At 50.5% G+C, this 19,384-nt stretch overlaps 1 protein-coding gene and 48 non-coding genes across 49 annotated transcripts in view; 20 read left to right on the plus strand and 29 right to left on the minus strand.

Moving 5' to 3' along the window:
* Positions 1 to 19,384, minus strand: part of ldhd (lactate dehydrogenase D) — a 111,488-nt gene that overhangs the window by 32,077 nt on the left and 60,027 nt on the right. The window lies entirely within an intron of this gene.
* Positions 111 to 181, plus strand: trnag-gcc (transfer RNA glycine (anticodon GCC)). The gene has a single exon. It is a non-coding gene; the product is annotated as a tRNA-Gly (tRNA).
* On the minus strand, positions 524 to 606 carry trnal-cag (transfer RNA leucine (anticodon CAG)). Its single transcript has one exon. It is a non-coding gene; the product is annotated as a tRNA-Leu (tRNA).
* On the plus strand, positions 748 to 818 carry trnag-gcc (transfer RNA glycine (anticodon GCC)). Its single transcript has one exon. It is a non-coding gene; the product is annotated as a tRNA-Gly (tRNA).
* Positions 1,161 to 1,243, minus strand: trnal-cag (transfer RNA leucine (anticodon CAG)). The gene has a single exon. It is a non-coding gene; the product is annotated as a tRNA-Leu (tRNA).
* On the minus strand, positions 1,800 to 1,882 carry trnal-cag (transfer RNA leucine (anticodon CAG)). The gene has a single exon. It is a non-coding gene; the product is annotated as a tRNA-Leu (tRNA).
* Positions 2,026 to 2,096, plus strand: trnag-gcc (transfer RNA glycine (anticodon GCC)). Its single transcript has one exon. It is a non-coding gene; the product is annotated as a tRNA-Gly (tRNA).
* On the minus strand, positions 2,439 to 2,521 carry trnal-cag (transfer RNA leucine (anticodon CAG)). Its single transcript has one exon. It is a non-coding gene; the product is annotated as a tRNA-Leu (tRNA).
* trnag-gcc (transfer RNA glycine (anticodon GCC)) lies at positions 2,665 to 2,735 on the plus strand. The gene has a single exon. It is a non-coding gene; the product is annotated as a tRNA-Gly (tRNA).
* On the minus strand, positions 3,078 to 3,160 carry trnal-cag (transfer RNA leucine (anticodon CAG)). The gene has a single exon. It is a non-coding gene; the product is annotated as a tRNA-Leu (tRNA).
* trnag-gcc (transfer RNA glycine (anticodon GCC)) lies at positions 3,304 to 3,374 on the plus strand. The gene has a single exon. It is a non-coding gene; the product is annotated as a tRNA-Gly (tRNA).
* On the plus strand, positions 3,943 to 4,013 carry trnag-gcc (transfer RNA glycine (anticodon GCC)). The gene has a single exon. It is a non-coding gene; the product is annotated as a tRNA-Gly (tRNA).
* On the minus strand, positions 4,356 to 4,438 carry trnal-cag (transfer RNA leucine (anticodon CAG)). Its single transcript has one exon. It is a non-coding gene; the product is annotated as a tRNA-Leu (tRNA).
* Positions 4,995 to 5,077, minus strand: trnal-cag (transfer RNA leucine (anticodon CAG)). Its single transcript has one exon. It is a non-coding gene; the product is annotated as a tRNA-Leu (tRNA).
* Positions 5,221 to 5,291, plus strand: trnag-gcc (transfer RNA glycine (anticodon GCC)). The gene has a single exon. It is a non-coding gene; the product is annotated as a tRNA-Gly (tRNA).
* Positions 5,634 to 5,716, minus strand: trnal-cag (transfer RNA leucine (anticodon CAG)). Its single transcript has one exon. It is a non-coding gene; the product is annotated as a tRNA-Leu (tRNA).
* trnag-gcc (transfer RNA glycine (anticodon GCC)) lies at positions 5,860 to 5,930 on the plus strand. Its single transcript has one exon. It is a non-coding gene; the product is annotated as a tRNA-Gly (tRNA).
* On the minus strand, positions 6,273 to 6,355 carry trnal-cag (transfer RNA leucine (anticodon CAG)). The gene has a single exon. It is a non-coding gene; the product is annotated as a tRNA-Leu (tRNA).
* Positions 6,499 to 6,569, plus strand: trnag-gcc (transfer RNA glycine (anticodon GCC)). Its single transcript has one exon. It is a non-coding gene; the product is annotated as a tRNA-Gly (tRNA).
* On the minus strand, positions 6,912 to 6,994 carry trnal-cag (transfer RNA leucine (anticodon CAG)). The gene has a single exon. It is a non-coding gene; the product is annotated as a tRNA-Leu (tRNA).
* Positions 7,551 to 7,633, minus strand: trnal-cag (transfer RNA leucine (anticodon CAG)). The gene has a single exon. It is a non-coding gene; the product is annotated as a tRNA-Leu (tRNA).
* trnal-cag (transfer RNA leucine (anticodon CAG)) lies at positions 8,190 to 8,272 on the minus strand. Its single transcript has one exon. It is a non-coding gene; the product is annotated as a tRNA-Leu (tRNA).
* On the minus strand, positions 8,829 to 8,911 carry trnal-cag (transfer RNA leucine (anticodon CAG)). The gene has a single exon. It is a non-coding gene; the product is annotated as a tRNA-Leu (tRNA).
* Positions 9,055 to 9,125, plus strand: trnag-gcc (transfer RNA glycine (anticodon GCC)). Its single transcript has one exon. It is a non-coding gene; the product is annotated as a tRNA-Gly (tRNA).
* trnal-cag (transfer RNA leucine (anticodon CAG)) lies at positions 9,468 to 9,550 on the minus strand. The gene has a single exon. It is a non-coding gene; the product is annotated as a tRNA-Leu (tRNA).
* On the plus strand, positions 9,694 to 9,764 carry trnag-gcc (transfer RNA glycine (anticodon GCC)). Its single transcript has one exon. It is a non-coding gene; the product is annotated as a tRNA-Gly (tRNA).
* On the minus strand, positions 10,107 to 10,189 carry trnal-cag (transfer RNA leucine (anticodon CAG)). Its single transcript has one exon. It is a non-coding gene; the product is annotated as a tRNA-Leu (tRNA).
* trnag-gcc (transfer RNA glycine (anticodon GCC)) lies at positions 10,333 to 10,403 on the plus strand. The gene has a single exon. It is a non-coding gene; the product is annotated as a tRNA-Gly (tRNA).
* trnal-cag (transfer RNA leucine (anticodon CAG)) lies at positions 10,746 to 10,828 on the minus strand. Its single transcript has one exon. It is a non-coding gene; the product is annotated as a tRNA-Leu (tRNA).
* Positions 11,385 to 11,467, minus strand: trnal-cag (transfer RNA leucine (anticodon CAG)). Its single transcript has one exon. It is a non-coding gene; the product is annotated as a tRNA-Leu (tRNA).
* On the plus strand, positions 11,611 to 11,681 carry trnag-gcc (transfer RNA glycine (anticodon GCC)). The gene has a single exon. It is a non-coding gene; the product is annotated as a tRNA-Gly (tRNA).
* Positions 12,016 to 12,098, minus strand: trnal-cag (transfer RNA leucine (anticodon CAG)). The gene has a single exon. It is a non-coding gene; the product is annotated as a tRNA-Leu (tRNA).
* trnag-gcc (transfer RNA glycine (anticodon GCC)) lies at positions 12,242 to 12,312 on the plus strand. The gene has a single exon. It is a non-coding gene; the product is annotated as a tRNA-Gly (tRNA).
* Positions 12,655 to 12,737, minus strand: trnal-cag (transfer RNA leucine (anticodon CAG)). The gene has a single exon. It is a non-coding gene; the product is annotated as a tRNA-Leu (tRNA).
* trnag-gcc (transfer RNA glycine (anticodon GCC)) lies at positions 12,881 to 12,951 on the plus strand. The gene has a single exon. It is a non-coding gene; the product is annotated as a tRNA-Gly (tRNA).
* trnag-ccc (transfer RNA glycine (anticodon CCC)) lies at positions 13,518 to 13,591 on the plus strand. Its single transcript has one exon. It is a non-coding gene; the product is annotated as a tRNA-Gly (tRNA).
* Positions 13,917 to 13,999, minus strand: trnal-cag (transfer RNA leucine (anticodon CAG)). The gene has a single exon. It is a non-coding gene; the product is annotated as a tRNA-Leu (tRNA).
* On the plus strand, positions 14,141 to 14,214 carry trnag-ccc (transfer RNA glycine (anticodon CCC)). The gene has a single exon. It is a non-coding gene; the product is annotated as a tRNA-Gly (tRNA).
* On the minus strand, positions 14,540 to 14,622 carry trnal-cag (transfer RNA leucine (anticodon CAG)). Its single transcript has one exon. It is a non-coding gene; the product is annotated as a tRNA-Leu (tRNA).
* trnal-cag (transfer RNA leucine (anticodon CAG)) lies at positions 15,179 to 15,261 on the minus strand. Its single transcript has one exon. It is a non-coding gene; the product is annotated as a tRNA-Leu (tRNA).
* trnal-cag (transfer RNA leucine (anticodon CAG)) lies at positions 15,818 to 15,900 on the minus strand. The gene has a single exon. It is a non-coding gene; the product is annotated as a tRNA-Leu (tRNA).
* trnal-cag (transfer RNA leucine (anticodon CAG)) lies at positions 16,457 to 16,539 on the minus strand. The gene has a single exon. It is a non-coding gene; the product is annotated as a tRNA-Leu (tRNA).
* trnag-gcc (transfer RNA glycine (anticodon GCC)) lies at positions 16,683 to 16,753 on the plus strand. Its single transcript has one exon. It is a non-coding gene; the product is annotated as a tRNA-Gly (tRNA).
* Positions 17,088 to 17,170, minus strand: trnal-cag (transfer RNA leucine (anticodon CAG)). Its single transcript has one exon. It is a non-coding gene; the product is annotated as a tRNA-Leu (tRNA).
* trnag-gcc (transfer RNA glycine (anticodon GCC)) lies at positions 17,314 to 17,384 on the plus strand. The gene has a single exon. It is a non-coding gene; the product is annotated as a tRNA-Gly (tRNA).
* On the minus strand, positions 17,727 to 17,809 carry trnal-cag (transfer RNA leucine (anticodon CAG)). The gene has a single exon. It is a non-coding gene; the product is annotated as a tRNA-Leu (tRNA).
* Positions 18,366 to 18,448, minus strand: trnal-cag (transfer RNA leucine (anticodon CAG)). Its single transcript has one exon. It is a non-coding gene; the product is annotated as a tRNA-Leu (tRNA).
* trnag-gcc (transfer RNA glycine (anticodon GCC)) lies at positions 18,592 to 18,662 on the plus strand. Its single transcript has one exon. It is a non-coding gene; the product is annotated as a tRNA-Gly (tRNA).
* On the minus strand, positions 18,997 to 19,079 carry trnal-cag (transfer RNA leucine (anticodon CAG)). The gene has a single exon. It is a non-coding gene; the product is annotated as a tRNA-Leu (tRNA).

The raw sequence follows: 19,384 nt of genomic DNA on the forward strand, positions 1-19,384 counted from the left end.
CAGTACTTCAGTCGTGCCCAAGACAAGAAGTTCACGGCAAAATTTCCCTTGTGCAAATAAGTCAAGTTCATCGTGACACCGTGTCAATCCACATTTGGTGACGTCAACAAGCATTGGTGGTTCAGTGGTAGAATTCTCGCCTGCCACGCGGGAGGCCCGGGTTCGATTCCCGGCCAATGCAGCAGCAACCTTTCACTTGTGTGACGGCAGCAATCTTCCAGGAGCAGTGTTAGCTATGGAGAGTAGCTGCACATACTGCAACAGGTCATTGTATCGGTCACACCGCAAAGCAGTCGAAGAACTACTGTTGGTGCTGATCTGACGCGGTGAGTGCTAGTCAGTCGCTGTGCTTAGGCAACAGAGGACACTTTTTGAAATATAGAGTTCTCACTAAACTGATACACTTCCTCCTGTTCTGCTAAACTTGTGCTGTGTAGAACATGACCAACTAATGGCAAGTTCTTGGCCTATCGATGCATGGGGTGGCATGATTACAAGGTCCAATGTCAATCTAAAACACAACTGTCAGAAGTGGGATTCGAACCCACGCCTCCAGAGGAGACTGCGACCTGAACGCAGCGCCTTAGACCGCTCGGCCATCCTGACTTGTGTCGAGCAGCCCAACTGCATTTTCGGAGCCAGTACTTCAGTCGTGCCCAAGACAAGAAGTTCACGGCAAAATTTCCCTCGTGCAAATAAGTCAAGTTCATCGTGACACTGTCAGTCCACATTTGGTGACGTCAACAAGCATTGGTGGTTCAGTGGTAGAATTCTCGCCTGCCACGCGGGAGGCCCGGGTTCGATTCCCGGCCAATGCAGCAGCAACCTTTCACTTGTGTGACGGCAGCAATCTTCCAGGAGCAGTGTTAGCTATGGAGAGTAGCTGCACATACTGCAACAGGTCATTGTATCGGGCACACCGCAAAGCAGTCGAAGAACTACTGTTGGTGCTGATCTGACGCGGTGAGTGCTAGTCAGTCGCTGTGCTTAGGCAACAGAGGACACTTTTTGAAATATAGAGTTCTCACTAAACTGATACACTTCCTCCTGCTCTGCTAAACTTGTGCTGTGTAGAACATGACCAACTAATGGCAAGTTCTTGGCCTATCGATGCATGGGGTGGCATGATTACAAGGTCCAATGTCAATCTAAAACACAACTGTCAGAAGTGGGATTCGAACCCACGCCTCCAGAGGAGACTGCGACCTGAACGCAGCGCCTTAGACCGCTCGGCCATCCTGACTTGAGTCGAGCAGCCCAACTGCATTTTCGGAGCCAGTAATTCAGTCGTGCCCAAGACAAGAAGTTCACGGCAAAATTGCCCTCGTGCAAATAAGTCAAGTTCATCGTGACACCGCGTCAGTCCACATTTGGTGACGTCAACAAGCATTGGTGGTTCAGTGGTAGAATTCTCGCCTGCCACGCGGGAGGCCTGGGTTCGATTCCCGGCCAATGCAGCAGCAACCTTTCACTTGTGTGACGGCAGCAATCTTCCAGGAGCAGTGTTAGCTATGGAGAGTAGCTGCACATACTGCAACAGGTCATTGTATCGGGCACACCGCAAAGCAGTCGAAGAACTACTGTTGGTGCTGATCTGACGCGGTGAGTGCTAGTCAGTCGCTGTGCTTAGGCAACAGAGGACACTTTTAGAAATATAGCGGTGACATTAAACTGATACACTTCCTCCTGCTCTGCTAAACTTGTGCTGTGTAGAACATGATCAACTAATGGCAAGTTCTTGGCCTATCGATGCATGGGGTGGCATGATTACAAGGTCCAATGTCAATCTAAAACACAACTGTCAGAAGTGGGATTCGAACCCACGCCTCCAGAGGAGACTGCGACCTGAACGCAGCGCCTTAGACCGCTCGGCCATCCTGACTTGCATCGAGCAGCCCAACTGCATTTTCGGAGCCAGTACTTCAGTCGTGCCCAAGACAAGAAGTTCACGGCAAAATTTCCCTCGTGCAAATAAGTCAAGTTCATCGTGACACCGTGTCAGTCCACATTTGGTGACGTCAACAAGCATTGGTGGTTCAGTGGTAGAATTCTCGCCTGCCACGCGGGAGGCCCGGGTTCGATTCCCGGCCAATGCAGCAGCAACCTTTCACTTGTGTGACGGCAGCAATCTTCCAGGAGCAGTGTTAGCTATGGAGAGTAGCTGCACATACTGCAACAGGTCATTGTATCGGTCACACCGCAAAGCAGTCGAAGAACTACTGTTGGTGCTGATCTGACGCGGTGAGTGCTAGTCAGTCGCTGTGCTTAGGCAACAGAGGACACTTTTTGAAATATAGAGTTCTCACTAAACTGATACACTTCCTCCTGCTCTGCTAAACTTGTGCTGTGTAGAACATGACCAACTAATGGCAAGTTCTTGGCCTATCGATGCATGGGGTGGCATGATTACAAGGTCCAATGTCAATCTAAAACACAACTGTCAGAAGTGGGATTCGAACCCACGCCTCCAGAGGAGACTGCGACCTGAACGCAGCGCCTTAGACCACTCGGCCATCCTGACTTGAGTCGAGCAGCCCAACTGCATTTTCGGAGCCAGTAATTCAGTCGTGCCCAAGACAAGAAGTTCACGGCAAAATTGCCCTCGTGCAAATAAGTCAAGTTCATCGTGACACCGCGTCAGTCCACATTTGGTGACGTCAACAAGCATTGGTGGTTCAGTGGTAGAATTCTCGCCTGCCACGCGGGAGGCCCGGGTTCGATTCCCGGCCAATGCAACAGCAACCTTTCACTTGTGTGACGGCAGCAATTTTCCAGGAGCAGTGTTAGCTATGGAGAGTAGCTGCACATACTGCAACAGGTCATTGTATCGGTCACACCGCAAAGCAGTCGAAGAACTACTGTTGGTGCTGATCTGACTGGGTGAGTGCTAGTCAGTCGCTGTGCTTAGGCAACAGAGGACACTTTTAGAAATATAGCGTTGACATTAAACTGATACACTTCCTCCTGCTCTGCTAAACTTGTGCTGTGTAGAACATGACCAACTAATGGCAAGTTCTTGGCCTATCGATGCATGGGGTGGCATGATTACAAGGTCCAATGTCAATCTAAAACACAACTGTCAGAAGTGGGATTCGAACCCACGCCTCCAGAGGAGACTGCGACCTGAACGCAGCGCCTTAGACCGCTCGGCCATCCTGACTTGAGTCGAGCAGCCCAACTGCATTTTCGGAGCCAGTAATTCAGTCGTGCCCAAGACAAGAAGTTCACGGCAAAATTGCCCTCGTGCAAATAAGTCAAGTTCATCGCGACTCCGCGTCAGTCCACATTTGGTGACGTCAACAAGCATTGGTGGTTCAGTGGTAGAATTCTCGCCTGCCACGCGGGAGGCCCGGGTTCGATTCCCGGCCAATGCAACAGCAACCTTTCACTTGTGTGACGGCAGCAATTTTCCAGGAGCAGTTTTAGCTATGGAGAGTAGCTGCACATACTGCAACAGGTCATTGTATCGGTCACACCGCAAAGCAGTCGAAGAACTACTGTTGGTGCTGATCTGATGCGGTGAGTGCAAGTCAGTCGCTGTGCTTAGGCAACAGAGGACACTTTTTGAAATATAGAGTTCTCACTTAACTGATACACTTCCTCCTGCTCTGCTAAACTTGTGCTGTGTAGAACATGACCAACTAATGGCAAGTTCTTGGCCTATCGATGCATGGGGTGGCATGATTACAAGGTCCAATGTCAATCTAAAACACAACTGTCAGAAGTGGGATTCGAACCCACGCCTCCAGAAGAGACTGCGACCTGAACGCAGCGCCTTAGACCGCTCGGCCATCCTGACTTGTGTCGAGCAGCCCAACTGCATTTTCGGAGCCAGTACTTTAGTCGTGCCCAAGACAAGAAGTTCACAGCAAAATTTCCCTCGTGCAAATAAGTCAAGTTCATCGTGACACCGTGTCAGTCCACATTTGGTGACGTCAACAAGCATTGGTGGTTCAGTGGTAGAATTCTCGCCTGCCACGCGGGAGGCCCGGGTTCGATTCCCGGCCAATGCAACAGCAACCTTTCACTTGTGTGACGGCAGCAATCTTCCAGGAGCAGTGTTAGCTATGGAGAGTAGCTGCACATACTGCAACAGGTCATTGTATCGGTCACACCGCAAAGCAGTCGAAGAACTACTGTTGGTGCTGATCTGACGCAGTGAGTGCAAGTCAGTCGCTGTGCTTAGGCAACAGAGGACACTTTTTGAAATATAGAGTTCTCACTAAACTGATACACTTCCTCCTGCTCTGCTAAACTTGTGCTGTGTAGAACATGACCAACTAATGGCAAGTTCTTGGCCTATCGATGCATGGGGTGGCATGATTACAAGGTCCAATGTCAATCTAAAACACAACTGTCAGAAGTGGGATTCGAACCCACGCCTCCAGAGGAGACTGCGACCTGAACGCAGCGCCTTAGACCGCTCGGCCATCCTGACTTGAGTCGAGCAGCCCAACTGCATTTTCGGAGCCAGTAATTCAGTCGTGCCCAAGACAAGAAGTTCACGGCAAAATTGCCCTCGTGCAAATAAGTCAAGTTCATCGTGACACCGCGTCAGTCCACATTTGGTGACGTCAACAAGCATTGGTGGTTCAGTGGTATAATTCTCGCCTGCCACGCGGGAGGCCCGGGTTCGATTCCCAGCCAATGCAACAGCAACCTTTCACTTGTGTGACGGCAGCAATTTTCCAGGAGCAGTGTTAGCTATGGAGAGTAGCTGCACATACTGCAACAGGTCATTGTATCGGTCACACCGCAAAGCAGTCGAAGAACTACTGTTGGTGCTGATCTGACTGGGTGAGTGCTAGTCAGTCGCTGTGCTTAGGCAACAGAGGACACTTTTAGAAATATAGCGTTGACATTAAACTGATACACTTCCTCCTGCTCTGCTAAACTTGTGCTGTGTAGAACATGACCAACTAATGGCAAGTTCTTGGCCTATCGATGCATGGGGTGGCATGATTACAAGGTCCAATGTCAATCTAAAACACAACTGTCAGAAGTGGGATTCGAACCCACGCCTCCAGAGGAGACTGCGACCTGAACGCAGCGCCTTAGACCGCTCGGCCATCCTGACTTGCGTCGAGCAGCCCAACTGCATTTTCGGAGCCAGTACTTCAGTCGTGCCCAAGACGAGAAGTTCACGGCAAAATTTCCCTCGTGCAAATAAGTCAAGTTCATCGTGACACCGTGTCAGTCCACATTTGGTGACGTCAACAAGCATTGGTGGTTCAGTGGTAGAATTCTCGCCTGCCACGCGGGAGGCCCGGGTTCGATTCCCGGCCAATGCAGCAGCAACCTTTCACTTGTGTGACGGCAGCAATCTTCCAGGAGCAGTGTTAGCTATGGAGAGTAGCTGCACATACTGCAACAGGTCATTGTATCGGTCACACCGCAAAGCAGTCGAAGAACTACTGTTGGTGCTGATCTGACTGGGTGAGTGCTAGTCAGTCGCTGTGCTTAGGCAACAGAGGACACTTTTAGAAATATAGCGTTGACATTAAACTGATACACTTCCTCCTGCTCTGCTAAACTTGTGCTGTGTAGAACATGACCAACTAATGGCAAGTTCTTGGCCTATCGATGAATGGGGTGGCATGATTACAAGGTCCAATGTCAATCTAAAACACAACTGTCAGAAGTGGGATTCGAACCCACGCCTCCAGAGGAGACTGCGACCTGAACGCAGCGCCTTAGACCGCTCGGCCATCCTGACTTGCGTCGAGCAGCCCAACTGCATTTTCGGAGCCAGTACTTCAGTCGTGCCCAAGACAAGAAGTTCACGGCAAAATTTCCCTCGTGCAAATAAGTCAAGTTCATCGTGACACCACGTCAGTCCACATTTGGTGACGTCAACAAGCATTGGTGGTTCAGTGGTAGAATTCTCGCCTGCCACGCGGGAGGCCCGGGTTCGATTCCCGGCCAATGCAACAGCAACCTTTCACTTGTGTGACGGCAGCAATTTTCCAGGAGCAGTGTTAGCTATGGAGAGTAGCTGCACATACTGCAACAGGTCATTGTATCGGTCACACCGCAAAGCAGTCGAAGAACTACTGTTGGTGCTGATCTGACTGGGTGAGTGCTAGTCAGTCGCTGTGCTTAGGCAACAGAGGACACTTTTAGAAATATAGCGTTGACATTAAACTGATACACTTCCTCCTGCTCTGCTAAACTTGTGCTGTGTAGAACATGACCAACTAATGGCAAGTTCTTGGCCTATCGATGCATGGGGTGGCATGATTACAAGGTCCAATGTCAATCTAAAACACAACTGTCAGAAGTGGGATTCGAACCCACGCCTCCAGAGGAGACTGCGACCTGAACGCAGCGCCTTAGACCGCTCGGCCATCCTGACTTGCGTCGAGCAGCCCAACTGCATTTTCGGAGCCAGTACTTCAGTCGTGCCCAAGACAAGAAGTTCACGGCAAAATTTCCCTCGTGTCAATAAGTCAAGTTCATCGTGACACCGCGTCAGTCCACATTTGATGACGTCAACAAGCATTGGTGGTTCAGTGGTAGAATTCTCGCCTGCCACGCGGGAGGCCCGGGTTCGATTCCCGGCCAATGCAACAGCAACCTTTCACTTGTGTGACTTCAGCAATTTTCCAGGAGCAGTGTTAGCTATGGAGAGTAGCTGCACATACTGCAACAGGTCATTGTATCGGTCACACCGCAAAGCAGTCGAAGAACTACTGTTGGTGCTGATCTGACTGGGTGAGTGCTAGTCAGTCGCTGTGCTTAGGCAACAGAGGACACTTTTAGAAATATAGCGTTGACATTAAACTGATACACTTCCTCCTGCTCTGCTAAACTTGTGCTGTGTAGAACATGACCAACTAATGGCAAGTTCTTGGCCTATCGATGCATGGGGTGGCATGATTACAAGGTCCAATGTCAATCTAAAACACAACTGTCAGAAGTGGGATTCGAACCCACGCCTCCAGAGGAGACTGCGACCTGAACGCAGCGCCTTAGACCGCTCGGCCATCCTGACTTGCGTCGAGCAGCCCAACTGCATTTTCGGAGCCAGTAATTCAGTCGTGCCCAAGACAAGAAGTTCACGGCAAAATTGCCCTCGTGCAAATAAGTCAAGTTCATCGTGACACCGCGTCAGTCCACATTTGGTGACGTCAACAAGCATTGGTGGTTCAGTGGTAGAATTCTCGCCTGCCACGCGGGAGGCCCGGGTTCGATTCCCAGCCAATGCAACAGCAACCTTTCACTTGTGTGACGGCAGCAATTTTCCAGGAGCAGTGTTAGCTATGGAGAGTAGCTGCACATACTGCAACAGGTCATTGTATCGGTCACACCGCAAAGCAGTCGAAGAACTACTGTTGGTGCTGATCTGACGCAGTGAGTGCTAGTCAGTCGCTGTGCTTAGGCAACAGAGGACACTTTTTGAAATATAGAGTTCTCACTAAACTGATACACTTCCTCCTGCTCTGCTAAACTTGTGCTGTGTAGAACATGACCAACTAATGGCAAGTTCTTGGCCTATCGATGCATGGGGTGGCATGATTACAAGGTCCAATGTCAATCTAAAACACAACTGTCAGAAGTGGGATTCGAACCCACGCCTCCAGAGGAGACTGCGACCTGAACGCAGCGCCTTAGACCGCTCGGCCATCCTGACTTGAGTCGAGCAGCCCAACTGCATTTTCGGAGCCAGTAATTCAGTCGTGCCCAAGACAAGAAGTTCACGGCAAAATTGCCCTCGTGCAAATAAGTCAAGTTCATCGCGACTCCGCGTCAGTCCACATTTGGTGACGTCAACAAGCATTGGTCGTTCAGTGGTAGAATTCTCGCCTGCCACGCGGGAGGCCCGGGTTCGATTCCCGGCCAATGCAACAGCAACCTTTCACTTGTGTGACGGCAGCAATCTTCCAGGAGCAGTGTTAGCTATGGAGAGTAGCTGCACATACTGCAACAGGTCATTGTATCGGTCACACCGCAAAGCAGTCGAAGAACTACTGTTGGTGCTGATCTGACGCAGTGAGTGCTAGTCAGTCGCTGTGCTTAGGCAACAGAGGACACTTTTTGAAATATAGAGTTCTCACTAAACTGATACACTTCCTCCTGCTCTGCTAAACTTGTGCTGTGTAGAACATGACCAACTAATGGCAAGTTCTTGGCCTATCGATGCATGGGGTGGCATGATTACAAGGTCCAATGTCAATCTAAAACACAACTGTCAGAAGTGGGATTCGAACCCACGCCTCCAGAGGAGACTGCGACCTGAACGCAGCGCCTTAGACCGCTCGGCCATCCTGACTTGCGTCGAGCAGCCCAACTGCATTTTCGGAGCCAGTACTTCAGTCGTGCCCAAGACAAGAAGTTCACGGCAAAATTTCCCTCGTGCAAATAAGTCAAGTTCATCGTGACACCGTGTCAGTCCACATTTGATGACGTCAACAAGCATTGGTGGTTCAGTGGTAGAATTCTCGCCTGCCACGCGGGAGGCCCGGGTTCGATTCCTGGCCAATGCAGCAGCAACCTTTCACTTGTGTGACGGCAGCAATCTTCCAGGAGCAGTGTTAGCTATGGAGAGTAGCTGCACATACTGCAACAGGTCATTGTATCGGTCACACCGCAAAGCAGTCGAAGAACTACTGTTGGTGCTGATCTGACTGGGTGAGTGCTAGTCAGTCGCTGTGCTTAGGCAACAGAGGACACTTTTAGAAATATAGCGTTGACATTAAACTGATACACTTCCTCCTGCTCTGCTAAACTTGTGCTGTGTAGAACATGACCAACTAATGGCAAGTTCTTGGCCTATCGATGCATGGGGTGGCATGATTACAAGGTCCAATGTCAATCTAAAACACAACTGTCAGAAGTGGGATTCGAACCCACGCCTCCAGAGGAGACTGCGACCTGAACGCAGCGCCTTAGACCGCTCGGCCATCCTGACTTGCGTCGAGCAGCCCAACTGCATTTTCGGAGCCAGTACTTCAGTCGTGCCCAAGACAAGAAGTTCACGGCAAAATTTCCCTCGTGCAAATAAGTCAAGTTCATCGTGACACCGCGTCAGTCCACATTTGGTGACGTCAACAAGCATTGGTGGTTCAGTGGTAGAATTCTCGCCTGCCACGCGGGAGGCCCGGGTTCGATTCCCGGCCAATGCAACAGCAACCTTTCACTTGTGTGACGGCAGCAATTTTCCAGGAGCAGTGTTAGCTATGGAGAGTAGCTGCACATACTGCAACAGGTCATTGTATCGGTCACACCGCAAAGCAGTCGAAGAACTACTGTTGGTGCTGATCTGACTGGGTGAGTGCTAGTCAGTCGCTGTGCTTAGGCAACAGAGGACACTTTTAGAAATATAGCGTTGACATTAAACTGATACACTTCCTCCTGCTCTGCTAAACTTGTGCTGTGTAGAACATGACCAACTAATGGCAAGTTCTTGGCCTATCGATGCATGGGGTGGCATGATTACAAGGTCCAATGTCAATCTAAAACACAACTGTCAGAAGTGGGATTCGAACCCACGCCTCCAGAGGAGACTGCGACCTGAACGCAGCGCCTTAGACCGCTCGGCCATCCTGACTTGCGTCGAGCAGCCCAACTGCATTTTCGGAGCCAGTACTTCAGTCGTGCCCAAGACAAGAAGTTCACGGCAAAATTTCCCTCGTGCAAATAAGTCAAGTTCATCGTGACACCGCGTCAGTCCACATTTGGTGACGTCAACAAGCATTGGTGGTTCAGTGGTAGAATTCTCGCCTGCCACGCGGGAGGCCCGGGTTCGATTCCCGGCCAATGCAACAGCAACCTTTCACTTGTGTGACGGCAGCAATTTTCCAGGAGCAGTGTTAGCTATGGAGAGTAGCTGCACATACTGCAACAGGTCATTGTATCGGTCACACCGCAAAGCAGTCGAAGAACTACTGTTGGTGCTGATCTGACTGGGTGAGTGCTAGTCAGTCGCTGTGCTTAGGCAACAGAGGACACTTTTAGAAATATAGCGTTGACATTAAACTGATACACTTCCTCCTGCTCTGCTAAACTTGTGCTGTGTAGAACATGACCAACTAATGGCAAGTTCTTGGCCTATCGATGCATGGGGTGGCATGATTACAAGGTCCAATGTCAATCTAAAACACAACTGTCAGAAGTGGGATTCGAACCCACGCCTCCAGAGGAGACTGCGACCTGAACGCAGCGCCTTAGACCGCTCGGCCATCCTGACTTGCGTCGAGCAGCCCAACTGCATTTTCGGAGCCAGTACTTCAGTCGTGCCCAAGACAAGAAGTTCACGGCAAAATTTCCCTCGTGTCAATAAGTCAAGTTCATCGTGACACCGCGTCAGTCCACATTTGATGACGTCAACAAGCATTGGTGGTTCAGTGGTAGAATTCTCGCCTGCCACGCGGGAGGCCCGGGTTCGATTCCCGGCCAATGCAACAGCAACCTTTCACTTGTGTGACTTCAGCAATTTTCCAGGAGCAGTGTTAGCTATGGAGAGTAGCTGCACATACTGCAACAGGTCATTGTATCGGTCACACCGCAAAGCAGTCGAAGAACTACTGTTGGTGCTGATCTGACTGGGTGAGTGCTAGTCAGTCGCTGTGCTTAGGCAACAGAGGACACTTTTAGAAATATAGCGTTGACATTAAACTGATACACTTCCTCCTGCTCTGCTAAACTTGTGCTGTGTAGAACATGACCAACTAATGGCAAGTTCTTGGCCTATCGATGCATGGGGTGGCATGATTACAAGGTCCAATGTCAATCTAAAACACAACTGTCAGAAGTGGGATTCGAACCCACGCCTCCAGAGGAGACTGCGACCTGAACGCAGCGCCTTAGACCGCTCGGCCATCCTGACTTGTGTCGAGCAGCCCAACTGCATTTTCGGAGCCAGTACTTCAGTCGTGCCCAAGACAAGAAGTTCACGGCAAAATTTCCCTCGTGCAAATAAGTCAAGTTCATCGTGACACCGCGTCAGTCCACATTTGGTGACGTCAACAAGCATTGGTGGTTCAGTGGTAGAATTCTCGCCTGCCACGCGGGAGGCCCGGGTTCCATTCCCGGCCAATGCAGCAGCAACCTTTCACTTGTGTGACGGCAGCAATCTTCCAGGAGCAGTGTTAGCTATGGAGAATAGCTGCACATACTGCAACAGGTCATTGTATCGGTCACACCGCAAAGCAGTCGAAGAACTACTGTTGGTGCTGATCTTACGCGGTGAGTGCTAGTCAGTCGCTGTGCTTAGGCAACAGAGGACACTTTTAGAAATATAGCGTTGACATTAAACTGATACACTTCCTCCTGCTCTGCTAAACTTGTGCTGTGTAGAACATGACCAACTAATGGCAAGTTCTTGGCCTATCGATGAATGGGGTGGCATGATTACAAGGTCCAATGTCAATCTAAAACACAACTGTCAGAAGTGGGATTCGAACCCACGCCTCCAGAGGAGACTGCGACCTGAACGCAGCGCCTTAGACCGCTCGGCCATCCTGACTTGCGTCGAGCAGCCCAACTGCATTTTCGGAGCCAGTACTTCCGTCGTGCCCAAGACAAGAAGTTTACGGCAAAATTTCCCTCGTGCAAATAAGTCAAGTTCATCGTGACACCGCGTCAGTCCACATTTGGTGACGTCAACAAGCATTGGTGGTTCAGTGGTAGAATTCTCGCCTGCCACGCGGGAGGCCCGGGTTCGATTCCCGGCCAATGCAGCAGCAACCTTTCACTTGTGTGACGGCAGCAATCTTCCAGGAGCAGTGTTAGCTATGGAGAGTAGCTGCACATACTGCAACAGGTCATTGTATCGGTCACACCACAAAGCAGTCGAAGAACTACTGTTGGTGCTGATCTGACTGGGTGAGTGCTAGTCAGTCGCTGTGCTTAGGCAACAGAGGACACTTTTAGAAATATAGCGTTGACATTAAACTGATACACTTCCTCCTAAACTTGTGCTGTGTAGAACATGACCAACTAATGGCAAGTTCTTGGCCTATCGATGCATGGGGTGGCATGATTACAAGGTCCAATGTCAATCTAAAACACAACTGTCAGAAGTGGGATTCGAACCCACGCCTCCAGAGGAGACTGCGACCTGAACGCAGCGCCTTAGACCGCTCGGCCATCCTGACTTGCGTCGAGCAGCCCAACTGCATTTTCGGAGCCAGTACTTCAGTCGTGCCCAAGACAAGAAGTTCACGGCAAAATTTCCCTCGTGCAAATAAGTCAAGTTCATCGTGACACCGCGTCAGTCCACATTTGGTGACGTCAACAAGCATTGGTGGTTCAGTGGTAGAATTCTCGCCTGCCACGCGGGAGGCCCGGGTTCGATTCCCGGCCAATGCAACAGCAACCTTTCACTTGTGTGACGGCAGCAATTTTCCAGGAGCAGTGTTAGCTATGGAGAGTAGCTGCACATACTGCAACAGGTCATTGTATCGGTCACACCGCAAAGCAGTCGAAGAACTACTGTTGGTGCTGATCTGACTGGGTGAGTGCTAGTCAGTCGCTGTGCTTAGGCAACAGAGGACACTTTTAGAAATATAGCGTTGACATTAAACTGATACACTTCCTCCTGCTCTGCTAAACTTGTGCTGTGTAGAACATGACCAACTAATGGCAAGTTCTTGGCCTATCGATGCATGGGGTGGCATGATTACAAGGTCCAATGTCAATCTAAAACACAACTGTCAGAAGTGGGATTCGAACCCACGCCTCCAGAGGAGACTGCGACCTGAACGCAGCGCCTTAGACCGCTCGGCCATCCTGACTTGCGTCGAGCAGCCCAACTGCATTTTCGGAGCCAGTACTTCAGTCGTGCCCAAGACAAGAAGTTCACGGCAAAATTTCCCTCGTGTCAATAAGTCAAGTTCATCGTGACACCGCGTCAGTCCACATTTGATGACGTCAACAAGCATTGGTGGTTCAGTGGTAGAATTCTCGCCTGCCACGCGGGAGGCCCGGGTTCGATTCCCGGCCAATGCAACAGCAACCTTTCACTTGTGTGACTTCAGCAATTTTCCAGGAGCAGTGTTAGCTATGGAGAGTAGCTGCACATACTGCAACAGGTCATTGTATCGGTCACACCGCAAAGCAGTCGAAGAACTACTGTTGGTGCTGATCTGACTGGGTGAGTGCTAGTCAGTCGCTGTGCTTAGGCAACAGAGGACACTTTTAGAAATATAGCGTTGACATTAAACTGATACACTTCCTCCTGCTCTGCTAAACTTGTGCTGTGTAGAACATGACCAACTAATGGCAAGTTCTTGGCCTATCGATGCATGGGGTGGCATGATTACAAGGTCCAATGTCAATCTAAAACACAACTGTCAGAAGTGGGATTCGAACCGACGCCTCCAGAGGAGACTGCGACCTGAACGCAGCGCCTTAGACCGCTCGGCCATCCTGACTTGCGTCGAGCAGCCCAACTGCATTTTCGGAGCCAGTACTTCAGTCGTGCCCAAGACAAGAAGTTCACGGCAAAATTTCCCTCGTGCAAATAAGTCAAGTTCATCGTGACACTGTCAGTCCACATTTGGTGACGTCAACAAGCATTGGTGGTTCAGTGGTAGAATTCTCGCCTCCCACGCGGGAGGCCCGGGTTCGATTCCCGGCCAATTCAGCAGCAACCTTTCACTTGTGTGACGGCAGCAATCTTCCAGGAGCAGTGTGAGCATTGGAGAGTAGCTGCACATACTGCAACAGGTCATTGTATCGGTCACACCGCAAAGCAGTCGAAGAACTACTGTTGGTGTTGATCTGACTGGGTGAGTGCTAGTCAGTCGCTGTGCTTAGGCAACAGAGGACACTTTTTGAAATAAACTGATACACTTCCTCCTGCTCTGCTAAACTTGTGCTGTGTAGAACATGACCAACTAATGGCAAGTTCTTGGCCTATCGATGCATGGGGTGGCATGATTACAAGGTCCAATGTCAATCTAAAACACAACTGTCAGAAGTGGGATTCGAACCCACGCCTCCAGAGGAGACTGCGACCTGAACGCAGCGCCTTAGACCGCTCGGCCATCCTGACTTGCGTCGAGCAGCCCAACTGCATTTTCGGAGCCAGTACTTCAGTCGTGCCCAAGACAAGAAGTTCACGGCAAAATTTCCCTCGTGCAAATAAGTCAAGTTCATCGTGACACTGTCAGTCCACATTTGGTGACGTCAACAAGCATTGGTGGTTCAGTGGTAGAATTCTCGCCTCCCACGCGGCAGGCCCGGGTTCGATTCCCGGCCAATTCAGCAGCAACCTTTCACTTGTGTGACGGCAGCAATCTTCCAGGAGCAGTGTTAGCATTGGAGAGTAGCTGCACATACTGCAACAGGTCATTGTATCGGTCACACCGCAAAGCAGTCGAAGAACTACTGTTGGTGTTGATCTGACTGGGTGAGTGCTAGTCAGTCGCTGTGCTTAGGCAACAGAGGACACTTTTTGAAATAAACTGATACACTTCCTCCTGCTCTGCTAAACTTGTGCTGTGTAGAACATGACCAACTAATGGCAAGTTCTTGGCCTATCGATGCATGGGGTGGCATGATTACAAGGTCCAATGTCAATCTAAAACACAACTGTCAGAAGTGGGATTCGAACCCACGCCTCCAGAGGAGACTGCGACCTGAACGCAGCGCCTTAGACCGCTCGGCCATCCTGACTTGCGTCGAGCAGCCCAACTGCATTTTCGGAGCCAGTACTTCAGTCGTGCCCAAGACAAGAAGTTCACGGCAAAATTTCCCTCGTGCAAATAAGTCAAGTTCATCGTGACACCGCGTCAGTCCACATTTGGTGACGTCAACAAGCATTGGAGGTTCAGTGGTAGAATTCTCGCCTGCCACGCGGGAGGCCCGGGTTCGATTCCCGGCCAATGCAACAGCAACCTTTCACTTGTGTGACGGCAGCAATTTTCCAGGAGCAGTGTTAGCTATGGAGAGTAGCTGCACATACTGCAACAGGTCATTGTATCGGTCACACCACAAAGCAGTCGAAGAACTACTGTTGGTGCTGATCTGACTGGGTGAGTGCTAGTCAGTCGCTGTGCTTAGGCAACAGAGGACACTTTTAGAAATATAGCGTTGACATTAAACTGATACACTTCCTCCTGCTCTGCTAAACTTGTGCTGTGTAGAACATGACCAACTAATGGCAAGTTCTTGGCCTATCGATGCATGGGGTGGCATGATTACAAGGTCCAATGTCAATCTAAAACACAACTGTCAGAAGTGGGATTCGAACCCACGCCTCCAGAGGAGACTGCGACCTGAACGCAGCGCCTTAGACCGCTCGGCCATCCTGACTTGCGTCGAGCAGCCCAACTGCATTTTCGGAGCCAGTACTTCAGTCGTGCCCAAGACAAGAAGTTCACGGCAAAATTTCCCTCGTGCAAATAAGTCAAGTTCATCGTGACACCGCGTCAGTCCACATTTGGTGACGTCAACAAGCATTGGTGGTTCAGTGGTAGAATTCTCGCCTGCCACGCGGGAGGCCCGGGTTCCATTCCCGGCCAATGCAGCAGCAACCTTTCACTTGTGTGACGGCAGCAATCTTCCAGGAGCAGTGTTAGCTATGGAGAGTAGCTGCACATACTGCAACAGGTCATTGTATCGGTCACACCGCAAAGCAGTCGAAGAACTACTGTTGGTGCTGATCTTACGCGGTGAGTGCTAGTCAGTCGCTGTGCTTAGGCAACAGAGGACACTTTTTGAAATATAGAGTTCTCACTAAACTGATACACTTCCTCCTGCTCTGCTAAACTTGTGCTGTGTAGAACATGACCAACTAATGGCAAGTTCTTGGCCTATCGATGCATGGGGTGGCATGATTACAAGGTCCAATGTCAATCTAAAACACAACTGTCAGAAGTGGGATTCGAACCCACGCCTCCAGAGGAGACTGCGACCTGAACGCAGCGCCTTAGACCGCTCGGCCATCCTGACTTGCGTCGAGCAGCCCAACTGCATTTTCGGAGCCAGTACTTCAGTCGTGCCCAAGACAAGAAGTTCACGGCAAAATTTCCCTCGTGCAAATAAGTCAAGTTCATCGTGACACCGCGTCAGTCCACATTTGGTGACGTCAACAAGCATTGGTGGTTCAGTGGTAGAATTCTCGCCTGCCACGCGGGAGGCCCGGGTTCCATTCCCGGCCAATGCAGCAGCAACCTTTCACTTGTGTGACGGCAGCAATCTTCCAGGAGCAGTGTTAGCTATGGAGAGTAGCTGCACATACTGCAACAGGTCATTGTATCGGTCACACCGCAAAGCAGTCGAAGAACTACTGTTGGTGCTGATCTGACTGGGTGAGTGCTAGTCAGTCGCTGTGCTTAGGCAACAGAGGACACTTTTAGAAATATAGCGTTGACATTAAACTGATACACTTCCTCCTGCTCTGCTAAACTTGTGCTGTGTAGAACATGACCAACTAATGGCAAGTTCTTGGCCTATCGATGAATGGGGTGGCATGATTACAAGGTCCAATGTCAATCTAAAACACAACTGTCAGAAGTGGGATTCGAACCCACGCCTCCAGAGGAGACTGCGACCTGAACGCAGCGCCTTAGACCGCTCGGCCATCCTGACTTGCGTCGAGCAGCCCAACTGCATTTTCGGAGCCAGTACTTCAGTCGTGCCCAAGACAAGAAGTTTACGGCAAAATTTCCCTCGTGCAAATAAGTCAAGTTCATCGTGACACCGCGTCAGTCCACATTTGGTGACGTCAACAAGCATTGGTGGTTCAGTGGTAGAATTCTCGCCTGCCACGCGGGAGGCCCGGGTTCGATTCCCGGCCAATGCAGCAGCAACCTTTCACTTGTGTGACGGCAGCAATCTTCCAGGAGCAGTGTTAGCTATGGAGAGTAGCTGCACATACTGCAACAGGTCATTGTATCGGTCACACCACAAAGCAGTCGAAGAACTACTGTTGGTGCTGATCTGACTGGGTGAGTGCTAGTCAGTCGCTGTGCTTAGGCAACAGAGGACACTTTTAGAAATATAGCGTTGACATTAAACTGATACACTTCCTCCTAAACTTGTGCTGTGTAGAACATGACCAACTAATGGCAAGTTCTTGGCCTATCGATGCATGGGGTGGCATGATTACAAGGTCCAATGTCAATCTAAAACACAACTGTCAGAAGTGGGATTCGAACCCACGCCTCCAGAGGAGACTGCGACCTGAACGCAGCGCCTTAGACCGCTCGGCCATCCTGACTTGCGTCGAGCAGCCCAACTGCATTTTCGGAGCCATTACTTCAGTCGTGCCCAAGACAAGAAGTTCACGGCAAAATTTCCCTCGTGCAAATAAGTCAAGTTCATCGTGACACCGCGTCAGTCCACATTTGGTGACGTCAACAAGCATTGGTGGTTCAGTGGTAGAATTCTCGCCTGCCACGCGGGAGGCCCGGGTTCGATTCCCGGCCAATGCAACAGCAACCTTTCACTTGTGTGACGGCAGCAATTTTCCAGGAGCAGTGTTAGCTATGGAGAGTAGCTGCACATACTGCAACAGGTCATTGTATCGGTCACACCACAAAGCAGTCGAAGAACTACTGTTGGTGCTGATCTGACTGGGTGAGTGCTAGTCAGTCGCTGTGCTTAGGCAACAGAGGACACTTTTAGAAATATAGCGTTGACATTAAACTGATACACTTCCTCCTGCTCTGCTAAACTTGTGCTGTGTAGAACATGACCAACTAATGGCAAGTTCTTGGCCTATCGATGCATGGGGTGGCATGATTACAAGGTCCAATGTCAATCTAAAACACAACTGTCAGAAGTGGGATTCGAACCCACGCCTCCAGAGGAGACTGCGACCTGAACGCAGCGCCTTAGACCGCTCGGCCATCCTGACTTGCGTCGAGCAGCCCAACTGCATTTTCGGAGCCAGTACTTCAGTCGTGCCCAAGACAAGAAGTTCACGGCAAAATTTCCCTCGTGCAAATAAGTCAAGTTCATCGTGACACCGCGTCAGTCCACATTTGGTGACGTCAACAAGCATTGGTGGTTCAGTGGTAGAATTCTCACCTGCCACGCGGGAGGCCCGGGTTCCATTCCCGGCCAATGCAGCAGCAACCTTTCACTTGTGTGACGGCAGCAATCTTCCAGGAGCAGTGTTAGCTATGGAGAGTAGCTGCACATACTGCAACAGGTCATTGTATCGGTCACACCGCAAAGCAGTCGAAGAACTACTGTTGGTGCTGATCTGACTGGGTGAGTGCTAGTCAGTCGCTGTGCTTAGGCAACAGAGGACACTTTTAGAAATATAGCGTTGACATTAAACTGATACACTTCCTCCTGCTCTGCTAAACTTGTGCTGTGTAGAACATGACCAACTAATGGCAAGTTCTTGGCTTATCGATGCATGGGGTGGCATGATTACAAGGTCCAATGTCAATCTAAAACACAACTGTCAGAAGTGGGATTCGAACCCACGCCTCCAGAGGAGACTGCGACCTGAACGCAGCGCCTTAGACCGCTCGGCCATCCTGACTTGCGTCGAGCAGCCCAACTGCATTTTCGGAGCTAGTACTTCAGTCGTGCCAAAGACAAGAAGTTCACGGCAAAATTTCCCTCGTGCAAATAAGTCAAGTTCATCGTGACACCGCGTCAGTCCACATTTGGTGACGTCAACAAGCATTGGTGGTTCAGTGGTAGAATTCTCGCCTGCCACGCGGGAGGCCCGGGTTCGATTCCCGGCCAATGCAGCAGCAACCTTTCACTTGTGTGACGGCAGCAATCTTCCAGGAGCAGTGTTAGCTATGGAGAGTAGCTGCACATACTGCAACAGGTCATTGTATCGGTCACACCGCAAAGCAGTCGAAGAACTACTGTTGGTGCTGATCTGACTGGGTGAGTGCTAGTCAGTCGCTGTGCTTAGGCAACAGAGGACACTTTTAGAAATATAGCGTTGACATTAAACTGATACACTTCCTCCTAAACTTGTGCTGTGTAGAACATGACCAACTAATGGCAAGTTCTTGGCCTATCGATGCATGGGGTGGCATGATTACAAGGTCCAATGTCAATCTAAAACACAACTGTCAGAAGTGGGATTCGAACCCACGCCTCCAGAGGAGACTGCGACCTGAACGCAGCGCCTTAGACCGCTCGGCCATCCTGACTTGCGTCGAGCAGCCCAACTGCATTTTCGGAGCCAGTACTTCAGTCGTGCCCAAGACAAGAAGTTCACGGCAAAATTTCCCTCGTGCAAATAAGTCAAGTTCATCGTGACACCGCGTCAGTCCACATTTGGTGACGTCAACAAGCATTGGTGGTTCAGTGGTAGAATTCTTGCCTGCCACGCGGGAGGCCCGGGTTCGATTCCCGGCCAATGCAACAGCAACCTTTCACTTGTGTGACGGCAGCAATTTTCCAGGAGCAGTGTTAGCTATGGAGAGTAGCTGCACATACTGCAACAGGTCATTGT

This window comes from Scomber scombrus, chromosome 6, assembly GCF_963691925.1.
Source record: "Scomber scombrus chromosome 6, fScoSco1.1, whole genome shotgun sequence".
NCBI lineage: Eukaryota > Metazoa > Chordata > Actinopteri > Scombriformes > Scombridae > Scomber > Scomber scombrus.